The sequence below is a fragment of the Malurus melanocephalus genome, unplaced genomic scaffold (genome assembly GCF_030028575.1).
Source record: "Malurus melanocephalus ecotype Western Australia unplaced genomic scaffold, MMel_1.1 scaffold_107, whole genome shotgun sequence".
Classification (NCBI taxonomy): Eukaryota; Metazoa; Chordata; class Aves; order Passeriformes; family Maluridae; genus Malurus; species Malurus melanocephalus.
The window spans coordinates 111,468-121,917 of NW_026623339.1; positions in this window are offsets into that span (position 1 = coordinate 111,468).

Below are 10,450 nucleotides of genomic sequence, written 5' to 3' on the forward strand. Positions count from 1 at the left end.
CCCTAGAGGCAAAACTAAATCAATTTAATCCGATTTAGCATCCTCCAGGGTCTTTCAGCAGAGGTATCACAGCGCAGGCATTTGGGATCTTTTTTAGATTATGCAACTGTTCAATCAGAGCAGAGTACCACGGCTGGTCCTGGGATTTCTAGAACAGAAATAATTCCACAAGAAAATCATACAGAGCATGTGTTTAGCATCCAACTTTCTTCAGAGCTTCACTCTTCTCCTCCTTATCAGATTTACTCAGACTTTTCTCCTTCTTATCAGATTTACTCACCGTAACAATTGATGTTCTGAGTTCACTTGATCAACACTTGTCCCACAGTTGTGCTCCAGCCCTTGATCTGTTAAGATTCTCAGAATTTCACATATTTAAATCCAAGAAAGGAGATCCTCACATCTGCTTTAATTTTTTTTTTTTTCCTAAATGTAGATAAGAGCTGTGTAAAGGTTATGTGCACATCTGCTTACTCAGACTAATGCTGTTGCAAAGGCTTTATCACACTCCCACTCTGTCCTAATTATAAAGTGATTTTTAAGAGCTTCCAGGTTTAGCAGAGAGACAGATATGACAGATGATAGGTGTGAATTTGTCCGTTTCTGGGATTCAGGAGCACACACAGCAAACTGGAGACCTGCAATTTGGGTGATGTTCCCTGGAATGCTGCCCACAATAACACCCAACTTTACYCCAGGGTTGATGCTTCCTGGAGTTTTGGGATTTCAACATTGGAAAGATCAAATCCSAAACTTTCCTATTATTTGAGCTGTAGAGTTGTCCAAATGTCTGGGAGCCAAAGAGAAGGATTGCTGCACTGAATCACCTTACAGGATGCAAGTCAGTGATGACTTTTTTTTGTAACACAGAGAAAAAAAAATCCCAGAAGTAAGAGCTTGAACTCATGTTTCACCTCTGTCCCAAGCTCATGGTTTGATTCCTCCAAAGATCCTTAAAATCACTTTTGCACGGTGACATGGCTCAGATTTACTTAGGTTTGATGGAATTTTTAACCTTTTCAGTCTTTTTAAGCAGAAGTGGCTGAAGCTGCAATAGCCACTCAAAATTCACTCCAACCATGTATTCAGCAGATTTGGAGGGACAAGAGCTCATGGATGATCTGAGCAGAAGGGAAATCACACATGGGCCAAGCASACAAACCTTCTAAATTGGTTATAAGTTTTGAAGGTGCCAATTTGGYAGCAAAATGCACACTATGGTGCTCTTATGAACTTTGCTCGACACCCTTAATTCAAATTGTCATCTCTGGTTATTTAATTTGGAGATGTTGAGTCCCTTTCTGTCACAAGTCTGGGACTGGTCATCAAACAGTCACTAACACAAACCAAAAATTAATTAAATTTACCTGGGATTAAGGAAATTTTATGTTGTAATTAGAATGCTATCCTATCCAGACACTATCTGTTTAATCACTTGAGTCTGCCTGATTATAATTGAATCCTCTTAATTAATTTTCCACTGTCCACCACTTCACTAAAAAAAAAAAAAATCTTCCCAGCAGATTGCAAACAAGAATTGCATACAATTATTTCCAAAACTGTTCTGATAGAAGCCATCTTCATGAAAACTTGATACAAAATTTGAAGAAAATACAAGCATGACAATAATATCTGTATTTCCTATTGAAATACTGTGCAGATTTCAATGTCATTGCAGGCAGTTACCCAAAGAGTTAAGAGAATTTACAGATATCTCTGTCKGCAGTGCCAGCCTGTGTGCTTCAAGAGAAAGGGAGCCTGCTGTAAGAATATAAACCTCTAATAAGATGAGAGACTTTTACTAAGCCACTCATGCTCGAAGTCTATTGAAAGATAATCTTTGGTACAGTACTTCCAGAAAAGAAGGGAACTGAAATCAATATCCAGTAAAAAACAGATTAAGAGAGTGAGCTAAAGAAATCAGAAGTTACTCAGCAGAACAGACATATATCTTACAGATTATCATTGATCACGAAAGCATGGGAGCTTTTGGGCTCCTGGGAGGGAACAATTTCTAAGGACAAGACCCTGTCTCCTCTTTCACTTTAGGTATAAACCCCTGGAGTATATTTAATTTTAAATCTCCATATTTTAATTAAAAAATACAGAAGGGAAATTAAAAAAAAAAAAAAAAGGTTCAGRTATCATCTGATCATGGGGAGAAAATCTAGTTTGTATGAAAGGTGCTTCTTTTCACTCACACATTTGAATATGTCTTTCTTTTTCTCTCTGTGGAAAGAGACAATTCATTTTTGAGATGAAAGATGATCTTACTGCTGGGAAATGAACATTCAGCAAAAGGTGAGGTTATTGCCTACAWCTTCAGAGACCTTTGGCCAATCTAATCACTCCATAATGCCATTCCAGACTYCAAAATGTCAACAGTAATAGTGTGCATCCCTCCTACTCAGGTGCTTTGGACCTGCCATAAACACTTTCCATGAAAATAAGCCTAGAATTTCCAAATAAAAACTTATCTATATCACAACAACCATTTTTTTCTCTCCTTTGTTATATGTGAACAGAATCAATTTTAATTTTGGTTTTCAAAACCTATGAATGCACTTCTTTAACCTTTCAATTACTGCTATTAAGGTGAGAAGACACAAGACCCAAAGGTTTAACAGTAGAGAAAGGCCAAATATCTTAACAGGAAGTGCAGGTGGAATGTTTGATTTCATGTCTGAATGATTCATTTCAGCAAATTAAACAAACCTATTTTAGTGAATAACACAGTAACTTATTTCCACTGTGACACAATTCAAATCCTGATCTACCCAGTACTGAAAACAATTATAAAGGGAAAATAATACCAGAAGAAACTCACAAGATATTTTATTTTGTTCATCATTAAAATGTATTTAGAATTGCACATTGTTTAATATCTTCAATATGCATTCATTATTTTTTGAGTCCTTATTCAACGGGGAGCTGCTTGCAACCTCAATATACCAAATTTAAAATAAATTCAAATACTCAGGTCAATTCTATGTGTTCACTGCTTTGAAAACATCTTTCCAAAACATGCAAAACCACCACACCACCAAACTTGCTTATTTTTCTTGTCCTCTAGATTACTTTTTTTCCATTTTAAARTTTTGTTCTGACACTCCCCAAAAAGGTTTCACATTCTTAGGTGGTTTTTTTTTTTCATGCTTCTTCACTATTCTTTTTTTTATTAATAGAAGTAACAGTTTAAATATTAAGCATAAGAGSTCCCCAAAAGTTGACAACTTTGAAATCCCCAAATTTGAACTCTGCCACAAAACAGACTCTTTTATTTTCCAGGGTGAAGGTTTAAGTTTGCTGTTCTAAGGTGAAGCTTCTATTCCCACTACATCATTCCTTCCATGCCAATTTACATASAGGCAATTTTTTTCTCTATGCTTTCAATGACAAAAGATGAAATTAAAGGAAAATAAATTGTCTTCTCCAAAAAACTAAAAGCCTGAAAACACAGCAACAATGAGACATTTGATCTTTTCCTTCTGCTCAGCACCAGGAAAACTCATGGACATTTAGGAGAGGGAAAGGGTCCCAATGTTGATTAAAGGACTGGAACATTTGTTATATRAGAAAAAGCTGAGATCACTTGTGCTGCTCAGCCTGGAAAAGGCTCAGGGGATCTTATCAACATAGAAAAAAAATCTGAGGTAATCAAAAAGAGAAAGCCCAGCTTTTTGGTGGTCACAGAATGTACAAGAGGCAATGGGCACTGATGGAAATACAGGAAATTCCATTTAAACATGAGAAAAAACTGATTTATTGTAAGGTGATTAAATGCTGAAATAGTTTGCCCAAAGACATTTTAGGTTCTCCATTCCTCTTCCAATCTTTACAACTCTGTGATTCTGTAGTTTACAATAAATGTTCAACTTTTTAAAAAGAGTGATTTAAATGCYTTAATTGTTTATTTGGCCATACTTTATTAAGAGCTCATAAGCATTTTGCATCCTAAGGCTTTCTTCTAATATCCTTCACAAAAAAATCCCAGCTGTGCCATCCCAGTTGCCAAAACCTCCAAGTTTTAAACAATTTTCCTGTGAAATCTTGCTTCTCCATCTGCAAAAATAATCACAGAAAAAATAAATTATCTACAAAACCAGACTTATCTTGGTCCCCAGGCATCTGTAGAGTTGTTTCTCTTTCTTATTCTCCTCTCTCCAAGTGAAGTTACTGGGATTTGGTTATTTTTTTCCTTCCTAAGTCTGTTATCCCAGAGGCACCACCACCATCGCAGATGAGCTCAGCCTTGGCCAGCAGTGGCTCTGTCCTGGAGCTCTCTGGAATTCATTCCTTGGACTGGGGAAATTTCCAGGATCTTCTCACTGAATCCACCCCTGTATCCCCCCTGCTCCCAAAACCTGGCCATGAAAACCCAGTGCAACAAATTTCTCACACTTCTGCAGCCCGTAACAAAGCAAGGCTGATGCTGTGACCTTCTGCCAGTCTTTTTGTTCTTTTCTTTCCTTCTTCCCCCACTCTCTGTTCCTGTGATGTGAAGGTAAAGTTGCATTTTGACTGCAGAGCTTCATTCCTTGTGTGTACCTTGAGTCTCACTCTGAATCCCTCTCAGATTCTCCCTTGATCCAGCCCAGCCTCCAGCCACCATTTATTTTTTCACAGAATTACCCCAACCAGAGGCTGGAATTCGAGAGTTCAAAGGAACAGAATTATCCACTCTGAAAGGAGGGAAAATGATCCCCTCACACTGAAGCCTCTCCAGTTGTTTATTCCATTTTTCCTTGTGCTCTCATGTCCAGGCACATTTTCTCCTGGTCAATCTCTTCAAGCTGGCGCATCCCAAAGAGTCACAGAAAAAGATTTGCTGCCTTCAGCTGAATTTGGAGAGTAGCTCTCACCTTCCTTTTCGACCCAGCACCATGGTGCCTTAGCACAGGAAAAAAGGGCAGATCCCCCATGTGCCATCTTCAGGGATGGAGCAGCTTAACCTGCTTCTCAAATTTGGGTAGGGATCACTGAAAGGGACTTTTCAAGACAAATATCAACATTAATTCAATTACAAAGTTTCCAGAAAATACACACTAAGGAAATTGYACCCTGTCCTTATATTTGAGTGTGCTCAAGCTCCTTGGATTTTTGCTAACTAGCTCTCAATTTAAATAGGGCACAGATTTTCACTGATGTCAGAAGAAAAAAACATTTTGGAGCTTGTGAGCAGGGGAGGAGTCCTGAATGGTGCCTAAGGAGGGAATGGAAAGCAGAGGTGTACACAACACTTGCATCCAGGAAGGTCTCTGTGTAATCAGATTTTAAGTGTTCCTTCTCCAGCACAGAGTCATAAATGTCAGCTGCAAGTTAACTTTGTTGTTTACCCAATGCATGTTAATAACTTAATTGAAAACCAAAGTGCTCTATGGATTGCAAATGGAAAATGGAAATGCTGTGCTCTGCCTGCCTGTCAGGGAGGCAAAAACAGAATAAAGAAGCTGATTACAGCAGGCACTGAAGGAAGAGATAAATGCTACAGAATATTTTTATATTTTGGTAACACCAGGCTCCCTACAATCCAACTCTTCATGCAGCAGCTGATAAAGATTCAATCCCTACAGCCTGTTGCTTTGAGTTGGAAGCTCAGGTGAGACACACACACACATCCCAGTGCCCAGCACAGCTTCTTCCAGGAAGAGCAGGGTTACAGGGAAAAAAAAAAACCCTGGGGGAGCACTGTCTGCACTGAGAGCTGCTGGACAGCATCAAGGACTCCAGGAACACCTCATTCTTCTCCCCAGTTGTATTTTCACTGCCAAGGATGGCATAAAACATTCAGAAGACTGACCATGTCCAGAGCTGCAAAGCTGCAAGTCACAAGCAACATTTCAAGGGGGTGATCAAWAATCTTCCCTATGGAAGAGAGAGGACAGTGTTCTTGTAAAAATGGGCTTTTCTCTACAGGATCTACAAAGGTTTAGGCAAAATCCCTTTTAGTAAATGCAAGCACCTTAATATTGCTTGGTTTTTGACAACGATAAAAATTCATTCAGCATCAGCAAAGACTTACTCAGTGTTGGAGTCAACAAGCACTTAAAATCTTGGCTTTATAACTCACCCCTCCCTGCCCTTAAATTCTYATATATCAAGCAGCACAACATTATTTTGTAATTCTTCTGTGAGTATCTTTCCATACTGTTTACAATAATAAGACTSAAATTCACTTGAACTCCTAATTACCAGTGAGTTTGAGCAGCTCTAAATCCGACCCCTATTATTGTGTTATTATGCAGAAAGGGTCATAAGTGTGATTTGATTGATGCTATTTGTTTCCTGTACACAAATGAGAGCTTCCCTCCGAGCACAGCAGATACTGTCTAGAACAATATTGTTATGGAGATAAAGCACTGTGGGGACRTCTTTTAAAGGAGAATTAAAATAATTCGCGAGCAGCTGAACTGGAGAATCCTGCTTTCCTGCTGCCATTCCTGCTGTTTTCCCTCATCATCTGCTCCCAAAAATCTTTTTGCTGTTGCTGTGGTCAGTACAGGGAAAACCACTGTGATGCTCCAGCTGCCYTGTCATGGATCTGGACTATTCCCTGGTTTTAAGCTGCATGTATATCAACCAGGATGTGCTGCTGGAAACACTGGCTGGCCAGCCCAAACAGGTTGAGTTTATATGGTTTTCTTTGGCTGGAAGCACTGGTTTGGGTTGTTTGCCTCCTCAGAATTCTCACAAAACATTTTGACCCTTATCTGCCTCCTTTTGCCACTTCTGACAAATGGAGCAACCATGGCCAGTAAATTCAAAAAGCACAAAGAGRAAATCAAGCACCAGGTACACAAAGGACTTGGTCTGATCAGCCTCACTTGCACAGAAAATTATTCTGGTCCCCCTTCTTTAAATCTATTTAAAATATTAATTTCCAACTCAACCAACACTGCTAGGAGTCAGGCAAACATATATTAATCTGATAATAAGTAATTTATATAAACATATAATCTGCTCATTTCAGACACATGGGTAAGGTATCACATCAAATTTCTAATACTAGAAAAGARAGCAGATAAAGAAAAAATGGTTTTGTTAGATTCACAATAAGAATTCTGTAAAAATACTTAAAATCTTAAAATGTCAAGTGACAAATTATTTTATAAATTACTATTTAAGTCAAGTAGTAGTTGACTTGATTTTTTGAAGAAACTATAATTGAAGTACTTTAAATTTTTTTTGCTGCCTATACAAAATAAAATAATTGCATAATTAGCACATAATTACTTTCAGGAGCGACTAATTTTGGATTCCACTAAGTATGTATTAATTGCTGCACTGGCAACTGCAAAATAAAAAGCCAGAAAGTGAAAACCTTGCCCTATCAAGGTCAGAATCTGCATTATAAAACAATCAAAATGATGTTAAATCAATGCATATTCCAATGTGCAGTGGCTGCAGGGCAGGGAGCAGTAAAGTGGAAGGGCAGCCATGGACTCACACAGCATTGCTGGCAGGATTCAGACTGACCTCCCTCTCCAGGGTCTGGGGGTGCTCCCAGTGAAGATAAATGTTTAAATGCCTTCCCTGGTGCAGGATCAGCTCCTCTGATGAGTTATCTATTGATATGGGTTATCTATTGATATGGGCTATCTATTGATATGGGTTATCTATTGATCATTAGCTCTGCAGAGTCCACTTTGGAACCTCTTCTCCATCCTCTGTCAAATAAATTACCCCTATTGTTCAGTGTGAAGAGTTATAGTGACACAATATACAAGTGAGAGTAAATCTATTATATTTTTTTATAATCCAGCGCTCCATTCACTGAGTTACACTTCGTGAATTTTTGTGGTTGTTAAAACGATTTTTGATCAATTTTTTTTTTTTAAAGAAAGGAAAAATACCAAACAACCCAGACATGAAACAACTTCATTTACATACCATTTTTGTCTCCYAGGACATCAGGAAACATTAACATATTCCTACAGTCAAGTAAATKTATTAACACTGCATACATTGCTGGCAAGGCTTTCTTTCACAGGAGGTCAAACCCCATTTGATCTTTGAAACCTGTTCATGCTTTTTTTGTTCCARCTTTGATAATAACATTTCTCATGATCCTGAAATCACCCCAGATAGCTGAGGCACGATAATATCAAATATCTCAATTTAGTCATTTCTTATTTCTATCTTAGAAAATAAACCCTACCAAATCACTACGGTTTTTTTTTTTTTTTTTTAAATGTTGCTGTACAGTGATTGTCCTTTTGCATTTAAACATATTTAAAATAAACCAATTAAACATATTTAAATGAACCAATTAGTATTTATCTGAAATATTAGAAGGTCTGGTTGTAGATTTTCAGCCTGGTCCTGCTCACAGTGACACCAATGTCTTGCAGGCAGCTGTTTTAAATTTTGCAATTCCTACATTTTCTGCCCTGCATCCCATCAGTATTTCAGGGATCTCATGGGGTAATTAGCTGTAGTGGTCAGTCTTACACACAGGTGGGTCACAAGCCTTATAAATGGCTGTGGAATAGTCTAAAAATCCTAAATCCAGTCTCAAAAATCCTAAAAAACAGGCCACTGCTGGAAAAGTTCAGTTGGTCTTTGGACAGGAACAACRGAAGGAAAAATGAGGGAAAAAGCTTTTTGCAAAACTTCCATGGAGTGTGACCTTCAATGTACCCAGAGTGTGTGAGGGAAGGCAATTCCTGCCAGCCAGATTAAATTGTCAAAGTGGATGAATTTAAAACCGAGGTTTTAACGYTCTACCTATTTACATATCACATGGAGTTTAACGATTAGCAAATTAGACACAAATCATGTGCAAATCAATGCAAATTACTGGTTCACACACACAATGTAAACTTCATTTCTCATGTTGGGATGTAGCCAGTGCCTGGTTAGCAAGCATATGGATTTCTGATCTGGGGTAAATGAGCTGCTCCCCCCTCTTCTCCTCTCATTCCTCCACTTGGCACAAACCCACAGCATTTCTCATTCCATGCACATAATTCACTCGATACTCTCCTCATGTCAGCCTTGGTGTAGGCAGGTAATAACTTCCAGAGTCATTAAATTAGGTTGTGTGCTTTCTCTAATTTGTGCTCCTTGGTTAGAGTTTCGTGGTCACTTACACTAATTAGAAATGCTCGGTTTATTAACAGGAGACGCTCTTTGGAAAGCTCCTGGAGACTCCAGAGGTGTTTATAGATTCCTGCAAGTTTTGTTTTCTTGGCTTTTGAACTGTGTCATATATCACTGCTCTGAGCTGAGCTGATGGAAGCCCTTTGATCTCATCCTCATAATTAAAACTCATTGYATTTGCTGCTTCTCCAATGTCACTTTTTATTTCAGAGGGGATYTCCCTTTCCCCAGGAGAGATTACACACAWMCAGAATCACAGAATCAGACAATAGTCATGCCTAGAAACAACCTCTGGAGGTCTGTTCTACAAACTCCTGCTCAAAGCAAGAGCAACCTCAAAGATAAATCAGATTTCATAGAATCAGACAATGGTTGGGGTTGGAAGGGATCTGGAAAATTATTTTGTTCCAACCCCCTTGCCATGAACAGGGACAACTTCCATTGTCCCAGGGTGCTCCAAACCCCATCCAACCTGGCCTTGGACACTTCCAGGGATCCAGGGGCAGCCACAGCTTCTCTGGGCACCCTGTGCCAGGGCCTCCCCACCCTCACAAGGAAGAATTTCTTCCTAATATCTCATTTAAACCAATTCTCTTCTAGTCTGAAGCCATTCCCCCTTGTCCTGTCTCAATTTCTCAGGCAGTTCTGAAGTTTAGAAAATCTGCATGCTCTGTAATTCTTCTCCCTACTTGCTGAGCCTCTGCTCCAGTGCTGAAGGGAATATGAATTTCCTAAAATCCAGTGTGAATTTCTACTGCTGAAACACGAGGCCTTTGCCTCTTGACCTTTCATTGTGCATCCCCAAGACTCTGTTTGGTCTTCTCTCTGAGTTGCTGGAGGCAGTGGAAGGAATGTTGCTCTAATTCCCCTTGCAACTTCTCTCATTCCTGTGCTCCAGACCTCTCTGCCATATTCTCACCAATTTCTCATTTTTGGGGGTCTTTGAAAGGTTTTCCACAGGCTCATCAGCAGCAGTTAAAATAGACAGCTGTCCTTTGGTGTGCTGCTGCCAGTTAACTGTGAAGTTTGAATAATAAACCTCTTATGCCATTACCAGCCACAATTTTTCCCTCCTCTGAGAAAATCTGTGCAGCAGAGATCCTCCAGGTGGAGAAAAGAATGCCTGGAAAACTCTGTTTTTCACCCTCAAACTGATTTTTTGCAGACAAGGAAGATCAAAATACACAAATCAAGGGAATGTGACCACTGGCAATAAATAATCCTCCAAATTCCTGTGTGTCTCAGAGAAAATCCTGTGCAATGTGAATGTGCAGCAAAAGTTGGGCTGAAAACATCACTGCAGTCTCAACATCCATTTAAACTGCCTCAGGCTGGAATATCTTAGTGG